At 37.1% G+C, this 15,457-nt stretch overlaps 1 protein-coding gene across 4 annotated transcripts in view; it reads right to left on the bottom strand.

The window, feature by feature from the left end:
* The window catches only part of PTPRZ1 (protein tyrosine phosphatase receptor type Z1), a 191,057-nt gene that overhangs the window by 118,386 nt on the left and 57,214 nt on the right, over nucleotides 1-15,457 (bottom strand). The gene's annotated exons all lie outside the window — the stretch shown is intronic.

Here is a 15,457-nt window from a genome sequence, read left to right on the forward strand (position 1 = left end):
CATAGATAGTATACAACTATCCATGATACTTTAGCATGAGTTTCAACAATACCAAACAGATAACAGATAATTGTTCAGTAAGAGCCTGTAACATACAATATTCTAAAGTATATGATGTCAATACATTTTGTAATCTATTCTAATGTAGTCCAAATATGGTTTAAAAACTTTCATATATCTACTTGGCAAAGTTAATATTTATCTGGCCAACAGCTGCTAGCTGTTTAATTGCTTAAAATTAGGAAATTGGAAAGTGGTGTGACTATCTGTTTAAGGCCAAATATTAATTAGGATCAAATAAATATAGTTCCTTAGATCTCAGTGGTACCTAATCTATACAAACATCTTGCAATGATAACTCAAAAATTATTAAATGAAGGCCAGATAAATTAGAGGAATTTGCATTATATGCCAAACTTAGCTTTCTACTAAATTTACTTTTAAAAATGATGGTGGCATAAAAACTCATCAATGAGACTTAGGTTTTAAATCAAGCTTTCTCTCTTGTGCTTAAGCATGAATAAGCAATCACCATACATGAAAGCAAAACAGTTACTGTAATTTACCTAAACATGTACATTTTGAGGCTAAAGAATCATATTTAAAAGTTATAGAATTTTCTCCCCAAATGTACTCTGAAACCTCATAAACATATCCTAAACTGGCTTTCTTCATTATCTCCATAGAAATTAAAGACATAATTATTCTGCTAAAAAGCAAACAATTGAGGCTGCTCTCTAAAGATGAACTGTTCTTTCAAAAGAGAATGAACTCTTTCATGTCAATAGAGACTCACTTAGAAAATGGTGAATTCAAATGGGGAATCCTTTGATTTACAGGTCAGTAACATTGTCAATCAATTTGCAAAAGACTGAGTTTCAGGGGTGGATGACCACTCTGAAGCATATTTTGAGGGCATATTCGGGTTATGGGTTACCTGCATAATTGTTCCAACGTTTTAAAAACTATACTTCCTGGTAAATGATGTAAAAAATGTGGCTGAGCTGGCAGTGATTCAGGCAATCATCTATGAGAAATTGATTCTCACTGAGCTTGGATAATGATCCTAGATTGTGAAACGAATGCAAAGTGAGGCTATTGTGTCACAGCAGAGAAGAAAATCAAGTTGTGTGATCCTTTAAGTGCCGTCAGTGGAATCCTGGCTAGATCAAGTCCAGATAAAATGCAAATGTATAATATGACCATTTTCCTAAGAGAATATATTTTCACACTAATTACTACTTATTATCACTCCTTAAGGATATAAATGATTAATATACCATTTCTGACTTTATTGCTTGGTAAAGAAGTTCACTTGGTACAGTGAAATAGAAATAGGCCTCAGATACATAAATGGACCATTATAAAATGAGGAAATATCAAAAAGCAGAAAACATTCCATGATGCAAAAACAATCTCTTAATCATCCTGGAATAAAAATTAATTTAGACATTTAAGCTCCCTTTCCCCACACTTGATTATAAAACAAATATATGTTTAGTCTAGAAAAACTAGAAGATGCTGGACAAGCAAACAGATGAAAGTAAAGGGCACTCGCAATTCCACTTTCCAGAATGATGGCTCTTATAAATTTCCTAAGAAGTTATCCATAAAGCAAAAAGACTGAACCATACACAAGGCTTTGGAACCAGAAGTTTTTATATTTACACAAGAATTCAAAGCCTAACAGCTTTATATCTTATATTATTTCCCACATCACTTAAACAACAACAACAATAAAAAATCAGGTGTGGCCACAGAAATTCTCAAGCCAGGGCCCTAGGAGTCAAAACCCAGGTCCAAGTTTCCAGTCTTCTACTTACTTTGTGACTCTGGGCAAATGACTACATCTCTTTATTTCTTCATTTGTAAAACAAAAACTCAATCCATGTAGCTTTGTTCATTCATGCCATACTCACTTCCTGAGCACACACGAGGCACTACATTCTGAATAAGGGAAGATGAGTGAGACATGGAACCTGCTATGTTGCTGCACTGCAACAAAGAGAGAGGGACAGGGACAGTGTATGAAAGCAAGGGATGTGCTGTGACCTGCGAAAAATGAGTCAAGAAAGAAGGCTTCACTTGAAGAAGGTGCATAGTCTGTTATTCAGGCAAGATGATAAATAGAATCAGAGAGACCTGCTTTTGAAAAGGCTGGTATAGCAGCAGGCAGGGGGAAGGCAATGATGAGGAATGAAACAGGATAGGTGGGCCAGCTCATTAAAGCCACTATATGCCAAACTAAAGAGACCTTTTTTTTTTTTCATTTGGCAGGTGATGGGGAGAATCATATAATTATATCTGTACTATCGAAAGATAATTGCATGATGGACATAACCCTGACAGAAGTCCTGAATATGACAGAAGATTTATGACTTTAAATAATAATTTTATTGAGCACTTTATATGTACCAAACATGATTCTAACTGCTTTGTGTATACTTACACATGTAATCATTGCAGTACCTATTGAGCTTGGTACTAACATTACTTCTTTTTACAGGTGAAAAACTTTGGAACAAAAAAGATGACATGTAAGATGGAGCCCAGATTAGAAGGAAGGAGTAGGACTGTCTCTGGAGCTTGTATTTCTATCAGACAAACTAACAAAAGAATCCCCACTACAACCTGCTTCATTAAAATACGTCCAAGTCCATAGTCTTTATTTCACTATGAGCTCCTCGGAACTATGTGTGACAATGCTGATTAATCCTATCTACTTGAAGCTGTACCCCTCTCGGAGTATGTAAAGCTCCTTTTCTCATACCCCTCTCTTTTGGACTCTTTTATTAGTTCCTCTTCCTTTCGTTTCCTAACTAGTGTGCTGATGTAAAATCATGCCTAACATTTCTTAAATGCAAAAAAGTCAACAGTTAAAATGTAAGCCGTTGCCAATCAAACTATGGCATAAATCTTGTTATCCAGAATTTTCAATAGGGTAAGGGTACCAGAATTAATTCAGTGGGCCCCAAGAAGCTTGCCTCATCACATTCCTAATTTTCTGTCCAAAAGCAGGAGGAATGCCATCGAGGTAGGAGCACAGCGATTTCTCCTTCACCTACAGATCTTAGGATAGCTGCTCCCTTTGCCTGGCACAATTTTTCACCCATGTTGACTTAATTCCTATTTATGCTTTATCTGAATCTAAAGTCCCTTTCTCTGGTAAGTCTTCCCTGAAACTCTTAGGCCAATTAGGGTTCCATGCCTTACGGTAACACAATCTACCATGAAGTATTTACCATGCTTTAAAAAAAAAACCACACTTGATCATTATTGTTTGCATACTCGTGATTACTTACACTAATCACTGCATCTCTGATGCCTAGTACAGTATCTGGCTTATGCTATACAATCCAATGAGTATCGATTAAACTAATAATATCTGTCAGGTCTCTGAGCCCAAGCCAAGCCATCGCATCCCCTGTGACTTGCACGTATATGCCCAGATGGCCTGAAGTAACTGAAGAATCACAAAAGAAGTGCAAATGCCCTGCCTCGCCTTAAATGATGACATTCCACCACAAAAGAAGTGAAAATGGCCGGTCCTTGCCTTAAGTGATGATATTATCTTGTGAAATTCCTTTTCCTGGCTCATCCTGGCTCAAAAAGCTCCCCCACTGAGCACCTTGTGACCCCCACTTCTGCCCACCAGAGAACAACCCCCCTTTGACTAATTTTCTTTTACCTACCCAAATCCTATAAAACGGCCCCACCCTTCTCCCTTCACTGACTCTCTTTTCGGACTCAGCCCACCTGCACCCAGGTGAAATAAACAGCCATGTTGCTCACACAAAGCCTGTTCGGTGGTCTCTTCACACGGACACGCATGACAATATCCACACTTTAAATTTTCCTTTGTCAGTAAGTTTATAGTTAAGTTTATAATTAAGACAGGGAGGTGATGAGAAATTTACTCCTTCATATTCTAACACAAGTTGACTGAACATAAAAATCTGAATGATATATGAGTACATTATATGCATAAACACAACTGATCTTCAAGAACAAACTTTTAGAGTCTCGGAAAAGAAAAACTATATGTCATTTATTTATTTATTTGTTTAAAGTGCTGCAAGTAGATCTTACTTCCTAGATATGCTCGTGAAGTATGAAAGAATGGAAACTACAGAGTTTAGAGGTAATATATTTCGGCATATGCCAAGTTTTGGATTTGCTTTGGCGCTGATTCTAGGTGGCTCTGCCTTTGTTTCAATTTCCAGGTGGCAAAGCGCTACAAAATGCAGCCTTCCCTGTTTTCCAATTCGTTAAGATTTTTAGCTACTTCTTATATGCTAAGTCTAGCTCTGAACTCACTCCACAGTATTTATTTTTTGTATAACCTATTTGTTGCAAGAAGGATTTGGGATGATCCCCTGAAATTATGTTATTACTAGTCACAATTCCTCTCAGGGGAAATTATTTCTGTTTCCCCATGAGACTGGAAATAAAGTAAAAACTATCAAATATATATTGGGCTCCTACTATGTGTGAGTCTCTGCTTCAGGCATAGGGATAGTCAAAGTTTAGACCTGGTAGAAGCTTATTTTTCTGTTGCCCGCACACTGATTTAGTTACAATACATTTACTTAGAAAGGTATTCACAAACTACTATTGAGATAAAAGCAGGTTACAAAGCAGTACATCTAGTAAGAGGCTTTCAGAATTCAGGATGCATAATTAGGAAGTGTACGGACAAATAAAAATTAAGAGGCTTAATTCTCCCCATTGAAAACCAGGAAGACACTTTCTCTCCACCCCCACCCCACCCTTTTTTAAAGAGCATTTACTTTAGAAAAGAGATCATTGTAAGTACCTTCTTGTTTTGCAATGTATATCAATCCTTTTGAAAGCTAGATAGGCCCTTTGTCAGCTTTATGATCCAGGATGTTTTTCTCAAGGACCCAGGGGCCATCCTTACGAAACGCAAACATCAAGGAAGACAGTGCCCTACTCTCCCAATTTCTATGGGAAGGCAGGAGCTTAACTTTCATGAGCATCTGGCTCCAATTTGTAAAGCTACCTCTTGTCTCAAAAATGTACGGTTTGTTTTCCCTCTGGATGAAGCCAACAGGGTAACACAAACAGTCACTCCAATTACCAGTTAAAGTTTAGCTGAACCATGTGGGACAAAGTTGCTGTCAAGTCCTTCTACTTGAAGACAAGTTATTGTTTATCTTGAAAACGTGTAATGGGTTGTACCTGTTTGGTTATATGAGGGGATGAGATTTCTTCCTATCTTGGCAATCTTTCAGTGATTGCCTGTGATGTGTATCACATTCTGGTTTAATGCTTGTTTGATAATAAAACTGCTTTTTGTTATTGTTGTTGTTACATTTATGGAGAGGATTTCTGAGGTGGGAGAAGATTTTGCTTTTAATTATATTTCCCCAACAGAAGACATAAGAGTAGTTATCTCTGGAAGGTGAAATTACATAGATAGATAGATATTAATATATTAATATATAGATAAATAAATATATAAATGTATTAAATATAAATATATATGATACATACATGATTTTCTTAAATGAACATACTTTTATAATGAGAAATAAAAAAGTGTTTTCCTTGTGGGAAAAAAATATCAGATTGGCACTTACAATACTTATGAAGATAATGGCTCAGATTTCTACACTTTACAGATCTCGGCATTAAGGAAATCCGATCAGAAGGCATCTACCATTTTATCACACTGTCTCCTCAGCCTGTTCGTATATAGGTTCCTTTTTATTTGTCATCAGAAGTTATTCTACTAAATTAGGGAGCTGAATAGCATCCCCTAAAGGAATGAAGTTTAGCTTGCATGGACTAGAATCTGATTGTGTTCAAGGTTGCTGCTCCTTCCTCCAGACCATCAGTCTCCACCCTGGCTCTGGGCGCCTGTTTAATTGGACTGAATGCCTGCACCACATGCACCTCGGCTGTTGAACCCCCAGCATCTTCCTCTTCTCATTTCTGCCTGTTTCAGAAGGAGCTCCACTATGGAGTTGCAGGGGCTCTGTTGCTTCCAGGACAAAGCGTGTAGCATTCAAGAAAGAGGAACACTCTGGGAGGGGAAGGCCCCAGGGGAGCCGCCAGGTGCATCACAATGAACTGGGAACCTGCTCCTCCTGGTGCCAGGCTCCACTGCACTCAGTCTCTGCTGCCATATTTCTTCCTCAGTCCCCCAACTGTCTCCTGTCTCTCAGGGCTCCTCCTTGTCTCTCCCTTGATTCTGGCTTCCATCAGGCCCACTGTCCTGAGGTTATCAAACATGGCCTACAGGTCTGGACCCTACCTCTCAATAGGGTTAAAGTTTCCCTCTCTTCCAAAGAAACCTTAGGCTTGTGCAATTGAAGAATGAATATGTGCAGCTGTTGTAAGTGTACCAGAATATTCAGATAGTTAGAAGCTCCCTGAATAGTCTATAACAGTTTGGATGCTGGTGTGTTAAGGGCCACAGAGGATCTTTAAGATCCTCTGCATCCAGCCAGGAGAAGGCTAAGCTCTGGTCCAGTCAAGGGGTTATCTCACCTGAACAAAGCACTATGTGGCTTAAGCAAAAAAAGGTATGAGACAAAGTGGTAAATGTAGGAAGGCATGTTTGCTTGTTTCTGTTTGCCACTATAATTTCACAAGCTTCTGACTCTGTGACAATGTGCGGCTCTCTGGAGGGATGGCTTTGAAGACAAAAGAGGATACAGCACAAAGCTCCCACGTCTCTTGCCTGAGTCACTGTATTCCCTAGAAGATAAATGACCCCAATCCTTGCCTTTTCTTACACATAAGATAACATCTGATGGGGTTAGTGATTATGCTTCTATAATCTATAACCAATATACTTTAGTAATCTGTAATTAGATGTACTCTTACACCCAAACCTCGATGTGTTTCTACTTTAACATAACTTTTGAGTGAATCTGATGTGATTTTGCACATACTGAACCTCCACAACTTGTGTAAAAGCTGTGGCTGCAACAGTGTGCGGCAGCAGTACTCCCGGCTCTAGGCCTCAGTCTATAGTCCTCAGTCAGACTTCGGAATAAAACTAACTTTAATTCTTTAGAAGTTTGATATTTTTATTCTTTAGTTGTCACATGGTATTCATAGATAACAGGATAAACAGCCATATATACATTCCTCCTAAGGGATAAAGGAAATAAAATCCCTAAGTCCCAAACATGTCTGACTGTATTTCAAAATAATTTTTGTAATTCTGTGCCTCAGTCATTAGAATATGCAACACTTAATAAAAATTTGTCTGAATAATAGAAATGAGTCATTTACAGATTTTTTATCTTTTTCTCCTTGAAAATTATTGGTTTAAAGAGTCAGAATTACCATACCGAAAACAAAGGAAGTTGAAACTAAATAAGCCTTCCACTAGGCCCTTACTGATGCATAAAATTGGAGGGCAACAAAGGTCAACATAAAATGATTATAATGGCATTTTGCCTAAAAGTGTAACACATTTAAGTGAATTTTGTGTGACAATACAAACTGCAGCCTAGACTTAGATTTCTTTCAAACAGCCATGTAATTTTCTCTTCTCTTTTTCTTTTATGAAATGTATCTATTTCACGAATTACAGCCCTCCTAAGTAAAGAACACAGAGCGTGGGCTCGTCGTGGTGGCTCACGTCTGTAATCCCAGCACTTTGGGAGACTGAGGCAGGCGGATCATGAGGTCAGGAGATCGTGACCATCCTGGCTAACACAGTGGAACCCCATCTCTACTAAAAATACAAAAAATTAGCCAGGGCATGATGGCAGGCATCTGTAGTCCCAGCTACTCAGGAGGCTGAGGCAGAAGAACCGCTTGAACCTGGGAGGTGGAGGTTGCAGCAAGCTGAGATTGCACCACTGCACTCACTCCAGCCTGGGCAACTGAGTGAGACACTCCTTCTCCAACAAACAAACAAACAAACAAAAAACACACAGAGATTGAAGTAAAGGACGCCCAGCAAGGGAAGAAGCACAATGCATCCTACACAAAGCCCAGACAGTTTCAGCTCAGACAGAAGGAGAAGGGGCCAAGTTTCCTCATTCTGAGCTGCTAAAGGACTTGCCTATCCCATTGAAGCATCTACTAGATGCTACCAGCAATGGTACTTGTGAAGCTGGACTCAATAAAGAATCTATGCAATTTTAACTTTTTTTTTTTTTATCGGGGAGACACATTAGCATTTAGTTTTACTAGCAGAGAAAATAAACAATGATTATTTAATTGTGATGCCATTCTGCAGCCACATCTTAGGTTTTTAAATTTTATACTAAATGAGAGTCGCAACCAAATAAAATTGTTAAGCATATTTATTTATTTATCTTTTAATCAACAAACACAAATTGTATATATTTATTATATACACATGTGGTTGTGAAATATGGATACACTGTGGAATGACTAAATTGAGCTAATTCACATATACATTACCTCACATTACCTCACATCCTTATCTGTTTTGTGTGCATGTGGTGAGAACACCTAAAATCTACTCATAGCAATTTTCATGAATAGAGTCAATACCAGTAGGTTCTGAGTTTTAGATCACTTAACTGAACCCTATTCAGCCTCCACAACAAGGCTTGCTTTAGTCATCATTATCTAGCATAGAAAAAGTTTGACCAGAATATAAATCTTAGCTAAACTTCAAAAAAAAAATCTACAGATGATAGGAAATATCTGTACATAATATTCATTCAAGCAAATCAACCCCTTCTAAATCCTCTTGTGAGATTATCAGGTAGGCCTAGGCTTGTTCAATCTGTTTGGGCTCAAGTTAAGACACTGTTCAATAATAATTACTTGGATTCATAATGTACCTGCTCAAAGAGCTTTTCTGCAACAATGTGAAGCATCTATTTGATCTGCACACGATTAAGTCGGGCATTATTAAGAAGTATTTTACAAACAGGAAAATTGAAATGCAGAGCTCTCAAGCAGCCTAGTCAGTTTGTAGGTTAATGATGATCAGAAAACCTGCACTGAGCACTGTCCATGCTCTTATTTAGGGTCTGTGATATCCTCTCACTGAGATTCAGCCAAGCAGAGGCCCTACATTTTGACAGGTGAATACACAAAGCTGTGGTTCTTGTCCAACTATCTTTGCCCTTCTTGCTAAAACTAATTCACGTTAAGTTGAAAATATTTTGTGTCAACATATTTGTCAAAAATTATTTTTGCCCCCAATATAAACGGTACAGTAAGAAGTGAGGCTCCTGCCTCCTATGTTTCATCCATATCTACAGACTCACTCTCCAGGGGTAACCATGGTCAACAGGGTAGAGTACATCATTCTAGCCTTTCATCTATGTCCATATAAATACATATTTTTTAACAGAAATGAGATAATTCTTTTTCTTATTTTTATTTATTTCTTTATTTTTCTTTTGAGACGGAGTCTTGCTCTGTCACCCAGGCTGGAGTGCAGTGGCGAGATCTCGGCTCACTGCAAGCTCCGCCTCCTGGGTTTACGCCATTCTCCTGCCTCAGCCTCCTGAGTAGCTGGGACTACAGGCGCCCGCCACCTCGCCCGGCTAGTTTTTTGCATTTTCAGTAGAGACGGGGTTTCACCGTGTTAGCCAGGATGGTCTCGATCTCCTGACCTTGTGATCCCCCCGCCTCGGCCTCCCAAAGTGCTGGGATTACAGGCTTGAGCCACCGCGCCCGGCCCAGAAATGAGATAATTCTATAGTTAGAGTTCTGGAACTCTCTTTTCTACTGCTCAATTGGAAATTAGAAAGGAACAGTCTGTTTATATAAGAAGAGGTGACTCAAACAGGAAAATATAATATGTTAAAAGGATATTCCAGATTACAGAAGTTAAAGAAAGGCCAAAAATCCGTCCTTATTCTACATGGATTCAAATTTTCTTTCTGAGTTAAATTTGGCTTACTTTCTCCTAGGTCAAAAGAAATAAAACACTAAACCAAAAATAAAAGCCAAACACCAAACTATACTATACACAACCTTAAATTATGGCCTTTTTGTTTTCTATAAGTAGCATTTTCTAGTCTATACAGTTATCAAAATGGAAAGACTATCTAGACGAGATATTCTATTTTCAGAAATAGAATCAATTTGGTATTTAAAGACTCCCTCATTCTAGGGTATCCAGCGAGGTCTAACAGACTTGCGTGTGGCCAGAACAGCCACACTTTATTTGAATTGAATGCATTCTTTAACTAAAAATTTAAAGGTGTTTAGGTTGAAGAACACCTGAGAATGTATCAACATAAAATTTTCAATTTCAAGTTGCTTTAAAGATTGGTGAAAAAGAAACATTATAATATTTTTAAAGTCCAGAAAATAAAGATTATATTTCTGCGGTACTACTTCCAAGAATGAAGCAGTTAAAGTACTCCCATTTCTGATGACCCTATCATTGCTTGAGGTTGCAGTCAAAGACCTAACAACTCAAAGAGAAGAAAGATTGTAACATCTCCTAGGATAATCTTGGGCTATGTGTTCATGAGATTAAAAAAAATTAAATAGCCTGTAATCCCAGCACTTTGGGAGGCCGAGACAGGCGGATCACGAGGCCAGGAGATCGAGACCACCCTGGCTAACACGGTGAAACCCCGTCTCTACTAAAAAATACAAAAAACTAGCCGGGCGCGGTGGCAGGCGCCTGTAGTCCCAGCTACTCGGGAGGCTGAGGCAGGAGAATGGCGTGAACCCGGGAGGCGGAGCTTGCAGTGAGCTGAGATCCGGCCACTGCACTCCAGCCTGGGCGGCAGAGCGAGACTCCGTCTCAAAAAAAAAAAAAATTAAATGACTTCGTTTTATCTTCTGTTTTTTTTTTTTTTTTTTTTTTTTTTTTTTTTTTTTTTCACTGAACTGTCTATGTTTAGGAATTGTCATCGAAAATTTAAGGTTATGGGGGGAGGGATTGCATTGGGAGTTATACCTGATGTAAATGACGAGTTGATGGGTGCTGACGAGTTGATGGGTGCAGCACACCAACATGGCACAAGTATACATATGTAACAAACCTGCACGTTATGCACATGTACCCTAGAACTTAAAGTATAATTAAAAAATAAATACATAAAAAATAAATAAATAAATAAAAATAAAATTTAAGGTTACTAGGAAGAGTGACATTTATTTTCTGAAACCCTTAAATGAAATGAAGTTGTTACAGAAAGAGTCAGATTCTTAATGCTGACATTCCCAGATTTACAATTCACTCTTTCATCATAAAGTGACAAGCAAGCCTTGCTCAACCTCCCATATTAACTTTTAAAAATGGGACTGTCAACTGTATTTACCAACCCTGTCATTTCTTAGCATAATTATAGCATACATCCTGAATAGAAAGTTGTTCTTAGCCTATGCATAAAACACAAGTAAAAGAGTATTACCTCTCCTCCCTTTCTCCACCCATCTGGTAGCCAGCAGGGATTTACATTGTTACTTCATATATCATTAATTATGTAATTTTTTCATAAATTACCTTAGCTCAAGTGATTCCATTTAAATAATGTTTGATGTGTAATGTAATATTTCTAAATGGTTTATTAGTTCTTTTACAGACAAGCCTTATAATGTACTTAGTAATTTTTTTTTTTTTTTTTTTTTGAGACAGTCTCACTCTGTCGCCCAGGCTGGAGTGCAGTGGCCGGATCTCAGCTCGCTGCAAGCTCCGCCTCCTGGGTTTACGTCATTCTCCTGCCTCAGCCTCCCTAGCAGCTGAGACTACAGATGCCCGCCACCTCGCCCAGCTAGTTTTTTTGTATTTTTTAGTAGAGATGGGGTTTCACCAGGTTAGCCAGGATGGTCTCGATCTCCTGACCTCATGATCCACCCATCTCGGCCTCCCAAAGTGCTGGGATTACAGGCTTGAGCCACTGCGCCCGGCCTGTACTTAGTAATTTTTATTAATAGAATCCTGTATGTTCAAACACTCAAGGGTAAGTCATTTCTTCTGTGATTGCCACTAATTTGACGAATTTAAATGATGAGACAATATGGGAAGGAACACAAATATACAGCTCAACAAGATAAACTGTTAAGATGAAACTAGAAGTGAATGTGGTCAAGTCCAATTTCCTCAAGCCACTCACAAAATTAGTTACATTTAAGAATAAGACTAAAATTTTATTATTTTCATAGTTATTTTAAGCAGTTAGCATAGTCGTTCATTTTCTAAATGGAATAATGGCATAGAAATTTAAAAAATACTACCAAACTTTAAATACTTGTATTAAAAATAAAAAGTGATAATTCACTTTATAGTGAATAATCCACGTTAAAGGTTTGTTTTTGATGTAATTTGCTTGGGTGAAATACATTCATTTGGATAAAGAATTTCATTTATTTGTTTTCTCTTAGATAGTCTAGTAATTCAGACAAAATAATTATGTCCTCTCAGTTTGAGCTCAAAAAAGAGCTGTAAAATGTCCTCATCTTTATTTTTTTCCTAGGATCCTCAAATATTCTAGGAATAATTTTCCAAACCAATGGGAAGCACTAATGTAAATAAAGCAATTCACTCTTTAAAACTTTGGTAAGCTTCCATCCTCACTCTGACTCTGGAACATCCCTTTTTGAGATCTGCCACCCCACTGCCTACAACAAATACCACATTTTAATGAGTCTATCCCTTTGATCACTAGACTTTCCTGAAAGAAGCTAAAGCCAATAGGCCTTAGGTTATGAGCAAGATGATTCAACTTGATTTTAAAGCAAAGAACTATGCATTGTTTCTGCAAAGACCCATCTGTCAAAGCCTAGCCACTCTATAGATGCCGTGCCTATACTCAGCCCATTAAAAGGAGCAGCTCTGTGGCTGTCTCCTAAGATAATAAGATATTGCACAATGGTATGTGTTGTTGCTATCATATCTGCTGAAACCCTGGTTAAACTGTTGTCTTCTCCTAACCTGATGAGGCACACCCAAGATGCATAGGGCCCCTGGGCTGCTGGGAAACACACACCACCATCTCTCCATTAGTCAACATACATCCACCCTTGCTTGGAGCTGAGAACTATAATTTTCTTTCTCCCTAGGCAGTAGGTCCTCCGTTTTCTAACTCTGGGTTTAGGGAGAGTGGAGGGTGCATTAAAGTTTGTTTTTCATTTTACTCATACATACTTGGTAAATATCTGAGTTCTCTGTTTGAAAATTGATTGGTTAGAGGAAAATAACCTGCCTCTAGTTTTGCTTCTGAAACTAGAAAGTTAGCTGTTAAGAACACTAAACCAGGCTGACTTATATTCTGTGATAATATCTCTAGGTATCACGTTTTTAGAACAGTTATATATTACTCTTAATGGAGCAAACATGATCTTAAAAACAATAGAGTAGTGAATTTTTAAAAGACGGCTTGTCATATTCTTAGGAATTAAAAATAAAAATATAAACGTAAAAGGCCCAAACATGTAGAACTTTAATACTCATGAAGAACTTCTTGGGGAAAAGCTTATCCTGGAAGCAGCATTCCCAAACCACAACTAGCAATACCTAAATTAATCATTTAAAAAGATGTCCTGCGTTAATTATTGCCCAGATGGTGACACTGGCAGATATTTTCCAGGAAAACTAGGAATTTCCCCTTGTAATGTCATCTTCCATGGTCAGGGATGCCCTCTTAGCATTCTTAGTCCCTCCTAACATGTTTCTCATAATTATTAGGGGCATTAAAAAACAGCCATGATTTTTATAAGATACTAGGATTTCTCTTTCGTAGGAAAAGAAAGACAAAATGAGTTACAACTGTCAGATGTAAAGTTATAAAGTATATAAAATTATAAAGTTTTCTTAAAAGACAATACTACATTAGTTAATAAACATATACCCAATTGGTAGTACATACAAAAACATAACAGAAAAATTTTTAGGTAATCAGGGAAATACAAATTATTGTATTTTTGGTTAATCAAATTGACTAGATTTTTTAGAGTTAGTGTTAGTGAAAACGTGGGGAAATAGATAATTTTAACACAATTTTCTGAAATTAATTTGACCATATCTATTAATATTATAAATAGGTAGGCTCTTTGGTCCAACAACCCTTTTGATTAAAATTCATGTTTACTGAAAAAAGAAATTCCTCAAGTAAATAGAGTTTGCTGATGCCTATTAAATTGGGTATAATTTGTTTATATAGCAAAATAAAAAAGAAAATAATTACATTTAAATAATTCAAAATGGAGTTGAATTATGAACAATTTTTGCTTTTATGTATTTTTTAGGATTTAAAAATATCAAAAGTAGTATTTTATAGATGTATGGGTGCTTATTATAAATGAGTAAATTAATAGCAGGTCTTTCTGTACAATATTACAGAGGTTTACCTCATACCCATCTGCAGAGTACTCCACAGTCGAGATGTGCCTTAATTTGTTCACTCTTCCTGCTCTGACAGATATCTTGATTGTTTTCCAGGTTCTAATTTAACTTATTGCACTGAAGAGGTATAGTGCAAATGGCTAATAAAAAATTAAAATCATGACTTCAGTGGTAATTTAAAAAAAGCAAATTAAAGTAACAAGACCTGATTTTTAAAAATCTGTTGAATTCGCAAAGATTTTCGATATGACAATCATCAATCTTGGGTAGTATACAGTGGAGTAGTCATTTGTATGACAGACGCGTGTAACCTGTCTAGGAAGCATTTAGGCAGTGTGCATCACACATTTATTTATTTATTTATTTATTTATTTATTATTTTTTATTTTTTTGAGACGGAATCTTTCTCTGCCACCCAGGCTGGAGTGCAATGGTGTGATCTCGGCTCACTGCAACCTCCACCTCCCGGGTTCAAGCAATTCTCCTGTTTCAGCCTCCTAAGTACCTGGGATTACAAGTGTGTGCCAACATGCTCAGCTAATTTTTTTTGTATTTTTAGTAGAGATGGGTTTTCACCATGTTGGCCAGGCTGATCTTGAACTCCTGACCTCCTGATCCACCCACCTCAGCCTCCCAAAGTGCTGGGATTACAGGCTTGAGCCACCATATCCGGCCTGAAAGTTTTTTTTTTTTCTACTCGGTAATTACATATCAATAATTCTATAGCACAGAAGTAATAAAAATAAAAACATATCTGTCAATTCATCTATCTGTCACTGCTTATAGAAGCTTAAATATGCAAAAATAAGGAAGTGGTTACATAATAAAAAAATTATTCAATGGATTAGTAAGCAGATTAACTATCATGATAAGCAAGAATAATTAAAATGAGGAAATAAATATAATTTTAAGAGTAAACTGGATACGTAACTCTATAAGTAAAATATATAAACTCTGGATAATAAAAATTGTCCTAAAAGGACTATAGCAGCTTTTTAAGTGGCTATTCCTGAGGAGAATAAAATAATGATTTTTATGTTCTTCTTTGTACTTGAACCTATTTTCTAAATTTTCTACAATGAACATTTACTACTTTTAAGGTAGCAATTAAAAAGAAGAAAGAAAATACATCCTTATCTACAAAATTCAACATGCTTCTGCTTCATCTATTAAGTAAAA

Source organism: Macaca thibetana, chromosome 3 (genome assembly GCF_024542745.1).
Source record: "Macaca thibetana thibetana isolate TM-01 chromosome 3, ASM2454274v1, whole genome shotgun sequence".
NCBI classification, from domain to species: domain Eukaryota; kingdom Metazoa; phylum Chordata; class Mammalia; order Primates; family Cercopithecidae; genus Macaca; species Macaca thibetana.